The sequence below is a fragment of the Nycticebus coucang genome, chromosome 8, assembly GCF_027406575.1.
Source record: "Nycticebus coucang isolate mNycCou1 chromosome 8, mNycCou1.pri, whole genome shotgun sequence".
In the NCBI taxonomy this organism is placed as follows: Eukaryota; Metazoa; Chordata; class Mammalia; order Primates; family Lorisidae; genus Nycticebus; species Nycticebus coucang.
This window is the reverse complement of record NC_069787.1, coordinates 54,489,760-54,502,975: the sequence shown is the minus strand read 5'-3', so window position 1 is coordinate 54,502,975 and position 13,216 is coordinate 54,489,760. Positions and strand designations below refer to the sequence as shown.

General features: G+C 45.2%; 1 protein-coding gene across 2 annotated transcripts in view; it reads left to right on the top strand.

The window, feature by feature from the left end:
* CACNA2D3 (calcium voltage-gated channel auxiliary subunit alpha2delta 3) overlaps positions 1-13,216 on the top strand; it is a 913,362-nt gene that overhangs the window by 699,001 nt on the left and 201,145 nt on the right. The window lies entirely within an intron of this gene.

Sequence of the window (13,216 nt, the reverse complement as noted above, 5' to 3'; positions counted from 1 at the left end):
ACAGTGGTAATATACGTACGTACCTGTGATGCACCCAGTGTTAGCTGCGTTCCCATCTCTGAATCACTTTGCCATGTCCCTGCAGGTATCTCCTGGGAACCCCTGTCAAATAAAAGCTTTGCGCTTAAATCCTGTTCTCAGAGTTTGCTTATGAGAATACTCAAGCCAAGACCCAGTCGGCTGATATTTCTCAGCAAAAATCAATTTATTGTAGACTAGAGCTTCAAATACGGTTTTGAGTGTGCCCACACAGACTTTTACATTAGCACGGTGGCAATGGGCAAGTTTTCCATTCTATTTCATCCCCTACTCTTACCCCAGCATGTATTCCCATCATACCAGCCTATCTGGAGAATCCACATTTGTCTTTGGGGGGACTGGAGAGCATTGCCTTGACACTATTCATAATCGAGGCAGGCACTTTAAGGAAATTTGGTTCAGAGATAGGAGTCTCTGCTGCTTTATGATTTGGAGAAAGGATTTGATGAGCTAAAGCCTTTCTTTTCACTGGACACACTCTGACCTTTGTTTTACTAGATTAATTTCATATCTAGAATGCCCTATCTTGGATGATGAATTAGCAATAAAAACCTCATCAAAATGTAATTACAGGCAATGTGTTGAATAATGATCTCTTAAAAATTCCTATAGATTTGTCTGCACCTCCTTCCTCTTGTGAGGGAAATGAGCCTCAGCTGCTAGCTACCAGCCCCAGCTCAGGAATGTAAACCCCGGCCATGTTGTGAATCTGAGATGTGAGTGCTGGCTTCTGTCATTGCCCAGTGTCATTTAATTGATCAATTGCTTTTCTCCATGTGATGCACATCTTTATATAATTTAAAGCACCATCTCGATGGGGAAAAGGGGGTAGAAATACACAGGAAGTGGAAGCTCTAAGCAGAATGAGTCCCTGGCCTCCTCCACGTGTAGCAGCCTGCTGGGGAGGATTAATTAAAATGTTAACTGCCCAGACAATAGCAGGCCCAACCAGCCTGGAGAAAGCCTGAGAAGCCAGCAATAACTGCAGATTCCTAACTGCAGATTCCAGGAAAGTTTGTTCTTCCTTAAAATAGGAAACAGAGCCGTATGCCTCTTAGTGGAAACTGGAGGAGCTGCTTTAGTGATGTTTGGCTTTCAAGGAGCCCAGCATGTTTCTTGGTGGGGGTAGTGGGGTTGGACTTGGACTGGGAGATAACCTAGTCTTACCCTAACTCTACTGAGGGCCCGTGTAAAGCCCTACAGCTGGATCTGACAGCTGAATATTCAAATAATCACAACCGGGTGAATGCCTACACTCATTTGAATAACTGAAGAATTCAATCATTTGAATGCCAATGATTATTCTTCTGGGAGTTTACATTTTAGAAAGACCTTCCATCTGAATCCCCATGAGTGCATTAAATTGCTATCTAATTAGCAGTCCCAAATTATATATATTTAAAAGATAATTAAAGGTTTGAAGGCTGTTGGAATAACTGGTTATCCATTTAAATGAATCACTAGAAATTTGTTAGTAATGTGTGGAGTTTTCTTTTATTTCTTGCTTCTCTCTTTGAAGTTCAGTAGACCCAACCTCACGGGGTTAAGTCTGGTAGCCATAAGATAAAGGCAGATGTTTTTAATTATTGCAACTCAAACCTCCAAATAATTATAAGCAGCTGTCATTTTTGCATAATCCTAAATGATAAGACCCAAAGAATGCACGTAAAAATGTTGAGACCATGGGCTTGGGGGCACAGTGATTTAATCGCTCTTGCACCACTGTGCTGACCATTACACTACACTGAGGAGCCTACTCTAACCATTATCCCCACTGCTCAACTCTCATAATAATGTGATAGGCGAACATGTCTCCAAACACCCTCCCCAGGTGCCACTTCCGTGTCCCCTGTGGATGTTTGTTAGGTAAAGGGAAACAATTTGGAGTATTGAGGAAGGAAAGCAGCTTGGCTAAGCCTGGCAGGGCTTTTGCTGAAAGTTCTTCTCAGCCCTTGGTTGCCCTTTTTCCTGGGGACTCGATCTACTCCAGTGACTCCTCCATTGATGGCATGATGGGATTGTGCCTGGTAGCATTTCTTTGGCCTATATCTGGGACTTTCACTAGATTGGCCACTTATGTGACCAGCTGGCCAGGGACAGAAATCCCAAATGGCCGACTGGCCTGCCAACTCCAACCCAGGAGGCTCTGAGTTCAGGTCTTAAACTTAACACTTTCTATGTTTGTCTTTCTCTGGAAGCACAAGGGTGTCTTGAGGAGTAAGTCAAGGGGACATTTACCATAGTCACAAAGGCTTCTCTCCTTTGGACCTAATGACTACAAAACTGAAGTCCCTCAAGATCAAGGCACGCAATTCACCCCAAGCAGAGTTGAAGCCAGAATCCACAAAAGACAAATCTAGAATATCAACTAAAAGGTATAGACACACACACACACACACACACACACACACACACACACACACACACACATATTTATTCCAAATTAAATCAAAAACCCAAAGATCTCCCTGCTAAGGAGCACTCAAGTCAGATATAAATTGAAACAGGGATCTGACTTGGCAGAAATGTGACTCAGCAAGAATGGCCCAACAAGCTCAGCTTGATTCCTTAGGAACGAGAAATATGAATAGATGAAAGAGGTGACAAATCAGACTGAAGGTTTACCTGGAACGTTTAGAAGCTGACAGGGATCACAGAATATTGTTACCTCTTCCCAGTGAAGAAATGTAGGGATTTCAAAAACGTATCATAAATGTTAGAACCAGTTGAAATATTCTGATTCTCCCAAATGCCTGATTCTCCCCCCAAAAGGCTGTCCTGGGGTTTCTGAGCTTCTAGCTATACTCCGGGTAGAGCACTGGGAGCACCTGGACTGGATGAGGCATTTCTCTGACTCCCAGTGTTGCTACAGGTTTGATTTTGTGTGGGTTGGAGTCACCTTAAAGGAAGCCCATATTCCTCCAGCTCAAATACAACTATAAATATTATGTCCATGTATTTTTATGTATTTTATAAATTTTTGAGAACCAAAATTTAAACTCAGTCTGGTCAGTGTGGAATTCTAGGAACCTGGTTGACAACAACCATAGGTCACCTTGCTGTCTCCCCCTTCCTGTGCCCTCAGGACACATGTCAGGCCAGTTCTAGGAAGGAAGTTTAGTGCTAGAACAAGAGGCTCACTGGTAGATGTTTCTCTATGGAGCAGGGCGTCTCCAAGGCAAGACATCTGGGGTCAAACACAATCAGCTGTGTAACCTTGGACAAGTTACTTAACCTCCCTGACCTCAGTTTCCTCCACTAAAAAGTGAGGACAAAAATAGTGCCTGAGACTGTGACGAGGATTATTACATGAGTTAATGTTGCAGAATACCCATGGCAGGCCAGGCACACAGGTCAGTTTATACACGTGTTTATGAAATGAATACACGACTCGTTTGTTCATTCCCTCTGGCCACTCATTTATCACACATTCATGGAGAACCTAGTCTTTGCCAGGCATGAAATCTTTCCCAATGATGTCAGGACCTTGAGGGGGACAATTTGCAGTACAGTGTGGTAGGTGTGGAGATAGGGCCAACATAGGAGGCTGATGAGAGCATGGGAAGGACTTGACCTGAGCGGCCCTGGACAGGTCAGCACAGTCCTCCCCGAGGAGGTCCTGAGGGCTCAGCAGGGACTGGCTGCTACATTCTGAGTTGGAGTGAAGGTATTCAGAGCACAAGAGGTGGCTTGTGCAACTCTCTGGAGACGATGACATTTTTAGCAGCCAGCTCAGTCTAGCTGGGGAAACAAGAGCAGTGCGCTGAGGCCATGTAACAAGGACTTGTGGATGCCCAACATCGGCCTCCAGGGACCAGGTGCAATGAGCATTCCAGGCCAACCAGTGATACAATCTGATTTTACACCTGGAAGAATCCCTCTAGCTAGACTTTGAAGAATGGATTGGAGGAGGGGGTCTAGTCAAGGAGACTGGTTTGGGGTCTTTTGCCCTTATCAAGGACAGGTATCACAGAGACTGATACTAAGCTCTAAACTGCTGGCAACATCAGTGTGATGTAATTTCAAGAGACTCTTAGAAACAGTAGAGGTGGTAGTTTGATGGACCCTGGTCAATTTTCCTGCTCCTCTGGCCTCTTTCTCTGATTATACCTACCCATTCCAGCCCAGGTCCATGTTTCCAAGGTCACAGGCCAGGAAATATAAGCCCCATTGAACTCAGTCAACCTGACAGAGGACCTTTGATTGTCGTATGAGTCATGCATCATATCCGAAGTCTCTTGGGCTTATTAAGACCAGCATGCGTCTAGAAATGTCAGAGACACATCGCTATAATTGAGGATCACACACACACACACACACAAAAACAAAACTAACTATTTTGTTGGGTCACCAGTGTAGTGTAGTTGATGGGCTGAAGGTAGATGGGAGCTTACTCAGTTTGATGGTCAGGACAGGGCTAGTGCTTAGAGCACACGCGTGGACAAGGAGGCCACTGCTCATTTGTGTAGCAAAGTGGTGTGTCCTCAGGTTGGTGTGGAACAAGTGCCACCCCGGCTGAGAATGGAGAGACACTCAGGTTGGAGAGCTCTGGGAAACCTTCAAGGAAGACATGGCCACAAAGGTAGAGCCCCTCCTGTTTTCTCTTCCTTCACACATATCTTTAACAACGTTTAGCAGAAAAGCAAAACAATAAAATAAAAGGAAGCTATTATGCCAAGTATCTTCCTAAATAAAATTATACACACAACGCACCATCCCACCTCTAATGAAGGTGTAGGATTCTGATGTAGGCTGACACTCTTAGAGGCATAAATCAGGTAATGGCAGGAGCCATTTGGAAGGAGCCATTTCTTTCCCTCTTTCCTGCTTCTGTCTATTGGCTTCACTTGCAAATCCATCGCCAGCTTCCTGCCCTGCCTCATGTCATTTACCATAAAAACCTCGAGTTGAGCGGTTGAGGGTTCTTTCTGTGACGGCCATCCTCCCACCCAGGCTGAGATGGTAAGACTTCTTTCCAGGGTCTAAGTTGGGGAGGAGCATTGGAAATGGAGTGTCAGAATATGAGTCTATGGGTCCAAACGACTGAGCGCAGGAGGAAAACCAACAACACGGAGAACTTGCTCCGCGAGGAGTTAGCTGCAGCAGCATGTGAAAGTTCACACATTTTGTCATTGTCGTGGGGTACTATTGTCAGATTTTACCTGGATGAATAAGAAAAGTCACTGTGTTTGCATTTTCAAAACTAGAATCAATTTGTTGTACCCGATTAAATCCCATATTCACAAAGGTCTGATGGGTCCACATACTCAAGGATCTTTTGATATGTTAACTGCTCAAAGGAATACTGCCACATAGGTCTGTAAATCTTTTAAAAACTTACTTGCCAAAGGTCACAGTCATACTTTCTAATTATAGAGGTCTTATTTTACCCTAGGTATTCTCTCCAAGTCACACAGCAGTATTTGAAAACTTTTCTGAAATTAGCTGTGGAATAAAGCACATACCCACATGCTTAGGAATTTCTTGCAACTCTGTCTGAAACTTTGAAATTCACTGAAGGCTGTCTGGCATCTAACTTCCATTTAGTAGGCTTCAGAGATGATTTTGTCTTAAAGTGTTCTGACTAGGTTAGCATGGTGGCTCAAGCCTATAATCCTAGCACTTTGGGAGGGTGAGGCAGGTAGATTGCTTGAGTTCAGGAGTTCTAGACCAGCCTGAGCAAAAGCAAAACTCCGTCTCTACTAAAAAATACCCAGGTGTTACAGTGGGTACCTGTAGTCCTAGCTACTCAGGAGGCTGAGGCAAGAAGATCACTTGAGCTCAAGAGTTTGAGGTTGCTGTGAGCTGTGATGCCACAGCACTCTACCCAGGGTGACAGAGAGACTGTCTCAAAAAAGAAAAAAAAAAAAAAAGATGCTCTGACCCATCAGAGGAGATGCCCCTAGGTGCCCCGCCGGTCTGTGCTTTGTATGCAGCCCCCTGCACGGTCCTCCTTCCTCTCTACTGAGCAGTCTCTATTCTCAGCATCACTCCTTTGCCTGCATCAGAGGCCTGGAGTTGCCACTCTCCCTCTCTGCTTTCCAAGACCCCTGCTCTCTGCTCCTCATCCTAACCACTCAGCATGGTTTTAATTTTTATGACTAGTTTGCGATGACAAGATAAACCAGCTTTTTAAGAATCGGAGTTTAAATCCAGCCTCACTATACGAAATCATGTCTGACCTACAAAAACCAGCGGTAGGCCTGACGGCCTCCTCCCCACACACTGTGTGACTCACGGCTACTCAGAGACGCTGATTAAGATAAAGGTCATCCAGGTTTTCAAAGTGGCCTGGTAATTGTTGCTTTTTAAAAGAATACCAAAGCTGTTTTAGTTTTACAGCGATCAAAAGGATTTTGTAATCATGCTAAGAAAGCACATAGAACTTTTCATCTTGGAGATGCTTAAAAACATTAATTAATAAGAGCACTGTACTTTTTAGAAAAAGGAAAAGACTCTTTGTCTAGACATGCCCTGTTGCCTCTTTCCCACCTTCCCGAGGGTTGTTGACACGCCCTCATGGCCCTGCAGCGTATCTGGGCTTCTCATCTTCCCATAGCATTTAGGATTTTGTCTCTGAATACAGGCCCCGTGGAGTTCTCTTCTGTCATAATGTCTACGTCGTCCTGTTGTGTATCTTGTCTAGGGAAATCCGGGCTACCGTGGAGTCACACAACTAAAGGGACCAGTACAATTTTGCTGGAAATCCTAGCTGAAATGCTATCCTTCATTACTACAAAGATTGCCTGAGTCCCTGAGATGGATATTGGTGAAATGAAATAAGCTATAAATTAAATAAGAGATAAAATAGATACAAATTGGGCCTGTGGCATAATACTTAGCTCACTGCAGTCACGCAGTATACTGTACTCATTCTTAATCTAAAACTGCTTCTCACATCCTTACCCATTAAAGCCAGTTTCCGGGCAGGCCAGATAAATCAGCTGTTAACAGAGACATAACTGGCTGATGATGGGGCTGGCCTTCCAGCATGGTTCTGTGGCCATTCCTGGGCCTCCTGTCTCCAGTTGCCATCTGAGCTGAGGGCCTGCAGCACAAAGAGACCACCCCAGGGGAGGCCGTACAGAGGGCAAGGGAAGTCTGTGGCTCAGACACATGGCTCCGTGAGGCTGGACCTTGATTCTTCTGTCTGCTAGCCTTGTCACCATGTGCAGTGCTTAGCACAGAGCCGGGCTCCAGAAACGTTCACCCTCCCTAAAAAATGATAGAAGGTGAAGGGAAAGCTGCCCAGCAGTAACAAAATCACTTTTTAATTTTTTTCAAAGGCAGTCACTTGGAAAGCAGAACAGATCAGTTACTACATTTTATGAGTTCCTCGTTAGAGAAACAATGAACTTTGAAAACTGAAAACAGTAACTGGTCCAAAATATTTTTTTCACCATTTGGGGAATAGCATGGAAGGGCAGGTGCTGATCTCTGTACTGTGGTAGTGAGGACAATATTCTTTTCACTTTTTGGACTTCTCATTATTTTCCAAATTTGAGCAGCTATTCCATTCCAAAATATAAGAAAACAACAGCAGTCAAACCATGTTGACTGTGACATTCATGGCCTTTGCCATAGAACCCAGGAGAGCAGTGGCTGACAGAGGCCACTGGGGCTCTCTTTTTCTGGGGCCACCTCCTCTTAGTCTGTCACCTTTGGAGACACTGATTTGCAACTGGCAAGATGGAATGGAATGTTCCCAAATTCCAGGGGAAGAGGCCATCCCTTTGCCTCAAGTCCACCTGTTCTTTACTTTGACTTTAAGGAGAGTCGGCTGAGTCAGGTTGAATGGCCTCTTGGAAGGAATGAAACTATTTATTAATGAACATCAGCACAGTTAAGAACCACTGTATCCTGGGAGGAAGCCCACTCCATCCCTAGGCTTGTGCTCTGAGAGGCCAGGCTGCTCTACCTCATCAGCCAGTAACGCGGCAGCCGTGTTGGAGGTACGTGCCAAGTGGGCATGTTCTCAGACCATGATTGTTAGGACATTCAGTGAGCTGCCCTTGATGCTCGACCATGTCCATGCCTGTTTGCTTCTCAGGGTAGCCCTGTGAGCCTCACAGATGAGGTTCCGAGATGTGCACGCTGGCCCCGGAGCATATAGCAGATGGCCCTGAGGAGACTCTGAGTCTGACCCAGGGCTCCAGCTGTAAATCACTGTCCTACATGGGCTCCATTGATGTAGCCTGATTCCTGGAAGAGGCTGTGATCAGCTACTTGAGGGGAGAGCTCAGCCTTCACAGGTGGCTTTACAGAGCTTTCCCAAGACGTGCCTGTGCCTGACGCAGAGCCCAAGAAGTATTAGGTGTGCAACAGTATTTGGGGATGTGCAGGGAACAGACGACTGAAGGAAAGAAGTGCCCGGTGGCCACTAGCTCCTGTATCTTACACCTGGAGGAGAAAACGCCTGCCTACATCCTTTCTCCTGAAATGGTCCCTGCAGCCTTTGCGAGAAGAGGAGAAACAGGGCCTAGGAGGAGGTCGGAAAGGTCTTCAGCAGCTGAGGACTGTAGCCGTGGGGGAGAGAAACATCTGTCCCAGACAAGAGCTGGCTCCCAGCCCTCAGACACACCCTGTCTCCAGATGGCATTAGCTTTGGGCAAAGTTTCTTCCTCTTCAGTGGGGGGACTCCCAGCCCCGTCTGCTTCCTTCCTGTCAGCATTACGGAGCTGCACGTACAGTTTATCAATGATCAGCGTCACAGTAGTTGTTCCACAGAGGCTGCATGGATATGGGTAGTTGATTTCCTCTGGCCTTTCCCAAAAGAAAGCAGAACGAGTAAAGGTATTTTGTTTTCTTTCAATCAACATGTCCATCACCTTGGCCCATGCCATTGTGCTGCCCAAGTCCATCTGCAGCTAACAAAAGTGTGCTCCGACCCAGACCAAGAAATACCTCTGGGAAGGTTTTGGCACTTCAGGCAAGCCCCTGGTTCTGGGGCTTGCTACTGGGATGGGTGCCCTCTTGTCCCACCCTCCTAGGCCCAGGGCTTGTTTGTGTGCTCACCACATCTGGCCTTTATTTGAAACTCCACCTCCAAGTATTTCATAGTGCAGAATATCTTTCCTTATTAAATTCTACCCCACAGATTTTTTTCATAAAACAGGCACCAAAAGCTACAAACCTACCTGTGGCTCTCAAAATATCTGTTTATCAACCTTTGGAGACAGTTTGCAATTCGTTAATCACATTTTCAAAGGAAGTTACAGATTATAGATACTCTAACAAATGCCATCTATGATGCCTAGGCCCCGGTAATTAGCTCCTCACACAGAAGAAGGAGTTGTGGAGCCTAGCGCCTCCCCCTACCCCCATCCTTCACCAAAAATAAAAACCAAAACCGTGTGGGAGAGGGGCGATCTGGCCTAGAAATTACAGATGGTGAGTTTGCTTTTTCTGTCACTAAGTGTGGGCAGGGGCAGCACAGAGAGATCAGCTATGCTCACACCCAGTTGTGTGTCTTGGTGAGCAGTGAGGCATTTTATAAATCACGTGTTCCCAAATAATCATGAAAGTGCCAAAGTTTGTGAATGCTTCATATAACATGCATTTTAAAGGGAGTTCATTTTTAAAAAAATCATAAAAGCACTAAACATACATATAAGTTGGAACTCTGTTGACTACTTCATGCTTGACATCCAAGCTAGTTTTAAAAAATATATATCTTAAAAAGGGAAGGGGGATAATATAGAGAGAAGGTATTGAAACGTAAAACATGAAATGTTCAAGGGCATACAGATTTCAGGCACAGCTTGATCCAGCTGCATACACCATGTTTTCAGGACTCTCTTCATATCTCTGCTCAGCTGTACAAGCTTCATGCTCAGACTCTCTCCATGTCGTGGCAGAGTGGCTGTGAGGTGCTCTAAGCTCACATCCCTACCACGTTAGCAACACCGATAGATGGAGAGTCCCTTTTTCTTCTGGATAAATCCAGGAAATCATCCCAGAGTGAGTCTTTTGAGTGGACATTGGCATGGGTTACATACCCACCTCTGAGCCTGTCATTGTGTCCTGAATGATATGAGTTTCCCTGACTGCTCAGGCCACATGCCCACCTCCAGACTGGGGATGAATGTACATTCCCTGGAACCATATTCACTGAGGGTGAGGCCTAGGGAGTTCCTTGCAGGAAAATCAAGCTGAAAGCCTAGAATGGGAAGTGGCAGACTATATAGCTCAGTGTCTTCCTAATGGAGCTCTGCTTCTAGCCTTTTCACATGCTTTCTTAACAGGGGAAAAGAGAAAGTGAATTTAGTCTGAGTATGCTAGAGTTGGCTTATAGCCCTTGACTGGTTTTATCTATCCAGCAGCCTACTGATTTGTCCTTTCCCCACCCAAATTAATCATTCTGCTCCTTTACTATTTATATTCTAAAGGAGCATACAAAGATCCACATGGGAAGAGTTTCAGACCCATTTCACATACCTGTTTAAGCAGACCTTCCGAAAGGGCATTCCTAAAACAGAATTTCAGCTTTTATCTGTTTCATTCAGTGAATTAAATTATAGGCTTGCTGAAATAGGGTGGTTCACAGACCAGTATGCTGGGAAATCCTTCATTCCTTCACTCTCTAATCTCTCCAAATGTCTTGAGTATCTTTTTGGGGCAATGTACAGCATTGCTTGAGTAGTTATAAAAAAAATGAGTAAAGACCTCTCAGAATGGTTAGGAGTCAAGGATTCTCTGCTGATCCGTGGCTGCCCAATACCACCCAAAAGGACTTAAGTTTTTTCATACAAGTATAAATTTCTCTGCCAAGCGAACCTGCACTCCTAACTTGTAAGGGACACACTAGGAAGAGATGTGTGATTGTGATTGAAACCATCATCTTCAACAAATATCACTGTACAAAGAAATTTTTACAAGGACATGAGGCTTAGATCAGAAAATTTGGGCACAGACTGATAGTAGGTGGGATGTCCTCCCCCATACTGGCCATATAATCTTATTTCACTAGTTATTTAATTTGTTATTGAACTAGAGCTCATTTTCTCATATGCATGATGGACAATAAATTGACCTTATAGAAGCAGAATTAAGAGTGATGAACTACAAGTCCATGGGAAGAGTAAAGCACAGTTTAATTGACTTCATATCTTTAGTGTCTCCCAGGTAGTAGGTGACTGATAAATGTGTGTTGAGTAAATAAATAATGGAGAACTCTGAAGTAAACCAAGGAAGAATTTCTCCCCATAAACCAGTTTAGACATAGCATTAGGCTAACCAAGAAATTGTGAAAGTTCTGACATTAAAGTTCAGGAGCTCGGGCTCGGCACCTGTAGCTCAGCAGCTAGGGCACTGGCCACATGCAAGGGCCTGCTAAACAACAATGACAACTGCAACAAAAAAGTAGCTGGGGGGCCGGTGCCTGTGGCTCAATGAGTAGAGCACTGACCCCAGATACTAAGGGTGACGAGTTCAAACCCAGCCCCAGCCAAACTGCAACAAAAAATAGCCAGGCATTGTTGTGGGTGCCTGTGGTCCCAGCTACTCGGGAGGTTGAGACAAGGGAATCACCTAAGCCCAAGAGCTGGAGGTTGCTACGAGCTGTGAGGCCATAGCACTCTACTGAGGGCAACAAAGTGAGACACTGTCTCTTAAAAAAAAAAAAAAAAGTAGCCAGGCATTGAGGTTGGCTGGGAGTAGTCCCAGCTACTTGGGAGGCTGAGGCAAGAGAATCACTTAAGCCCAAGAGTTTGAGATTGCTATGAGCTGTGATGCCACAGCACTCTACCGAGGGCAAGACAGTGAGACTCTGTCTCAAAGAAAGAAAAATAAATAAATAAATAAATAAATAAAGTTCAGGATCTGGCTGCTAAATATCTGGGTGCCTAATAATGCTCAGTAATGGTTCTTAGTGGAGTGGGACTTTGACACATGCAATGGAGGTCCAGAATGACTGTCCGACTCTAGCTCCTCAGGGGGACAGTCCTGAGCCGTTGCTCCCTAGGCCTTCCACCCCTCGCCATCCTGCCCACCGCAGGGCAAGGCACTACTGCTCACAACACCTGCCAACCTTGTTCCTGTTGCTCCTGCTCAGCCCCAGCCTGGATCTTGCAAGGACTGGGGAGTCCATGCACACAGGAACTTTCCGTAACAGGATCTGGCTACTGACCGGCTATCATTTACAGTGGCTTCTGAAGGAATCACTTCCTTTCCTCTTCATCTGAAGTGTGTCTGATGTCATACAACTGACTGTGAATGTCTATTAATTGGAAACCCAGGAGGAGGGAGTCTGGGAGGGTGGTTGGCTGGGGTGGTGAGAGCCCACTGGCCCTTGGAGGCAAGGCACTTTCCTGGGTAGCAGTGGGGCAGGGGATTCTCTAGAGATGTTGCAGTTTCTGAAATGCAGTTGATGGGGAAGGAAAGAGGGCAGAGAAAATACTTGACCCTGTTTAGTACCACAGCTATGGTACTACTGGAAGGATCTACCCCTTCCAGCTCCCCTGGAACTTTCTGGGGACTGGTTTAGACTTGTTTGGTTTAACATACAGAGAGGGATTGCACCTGCCTCCCCAGTAGCCAATTATGCCCAAATGGAATCCCATGATTTGGGGAGCTTAAAACACTTAAACTTACTGGGTATCACTTCTAATTAAATCAAAAGGTGACCACTGTAAAGAGAGAACAAAAAAGAAAACAGTATACGTACATATATATTTTCCCAATATGCTATTAACCATATCGTACAAACTTGGAAAGAGGTTGCTTATCCTTAGCCTGCAGCAGAGGGCAGACTTTCCTACATTATAAACCCCCCAACAACCAACGTTAAAGGTCTCAAGACACCAAAACATTCAGACACAAGAACGTCCGGTGGATAAAATGGTAGGCTTGCAGGGTGACTAACACCAATGATTTAGGAGGAAAAACTAAAACCACTTCCCCAGCTCTGATTGCACACATCGGCTTTTCCAGAAAAATGCCTTCAATGGCTGCTAAATCTAGCAGTGATTCTCAGTAACCCCCTCTACTCCAGATAAAGCAGCCGTGCCCAGTTCACTAATACTGTGGCCAATGTGATACCAAATAGAAGGTTCTGGGCATCTGCAAAATGTTACCAGGATGCCGGGCCCAGCTTCAGCTGTGGAGATTGGCGCTTTTGTTTCCTAGCCAAGGAGTGTGTGGTAGGTTTGAGACAGAAGAGAGAGGAGGGAGAATTGTA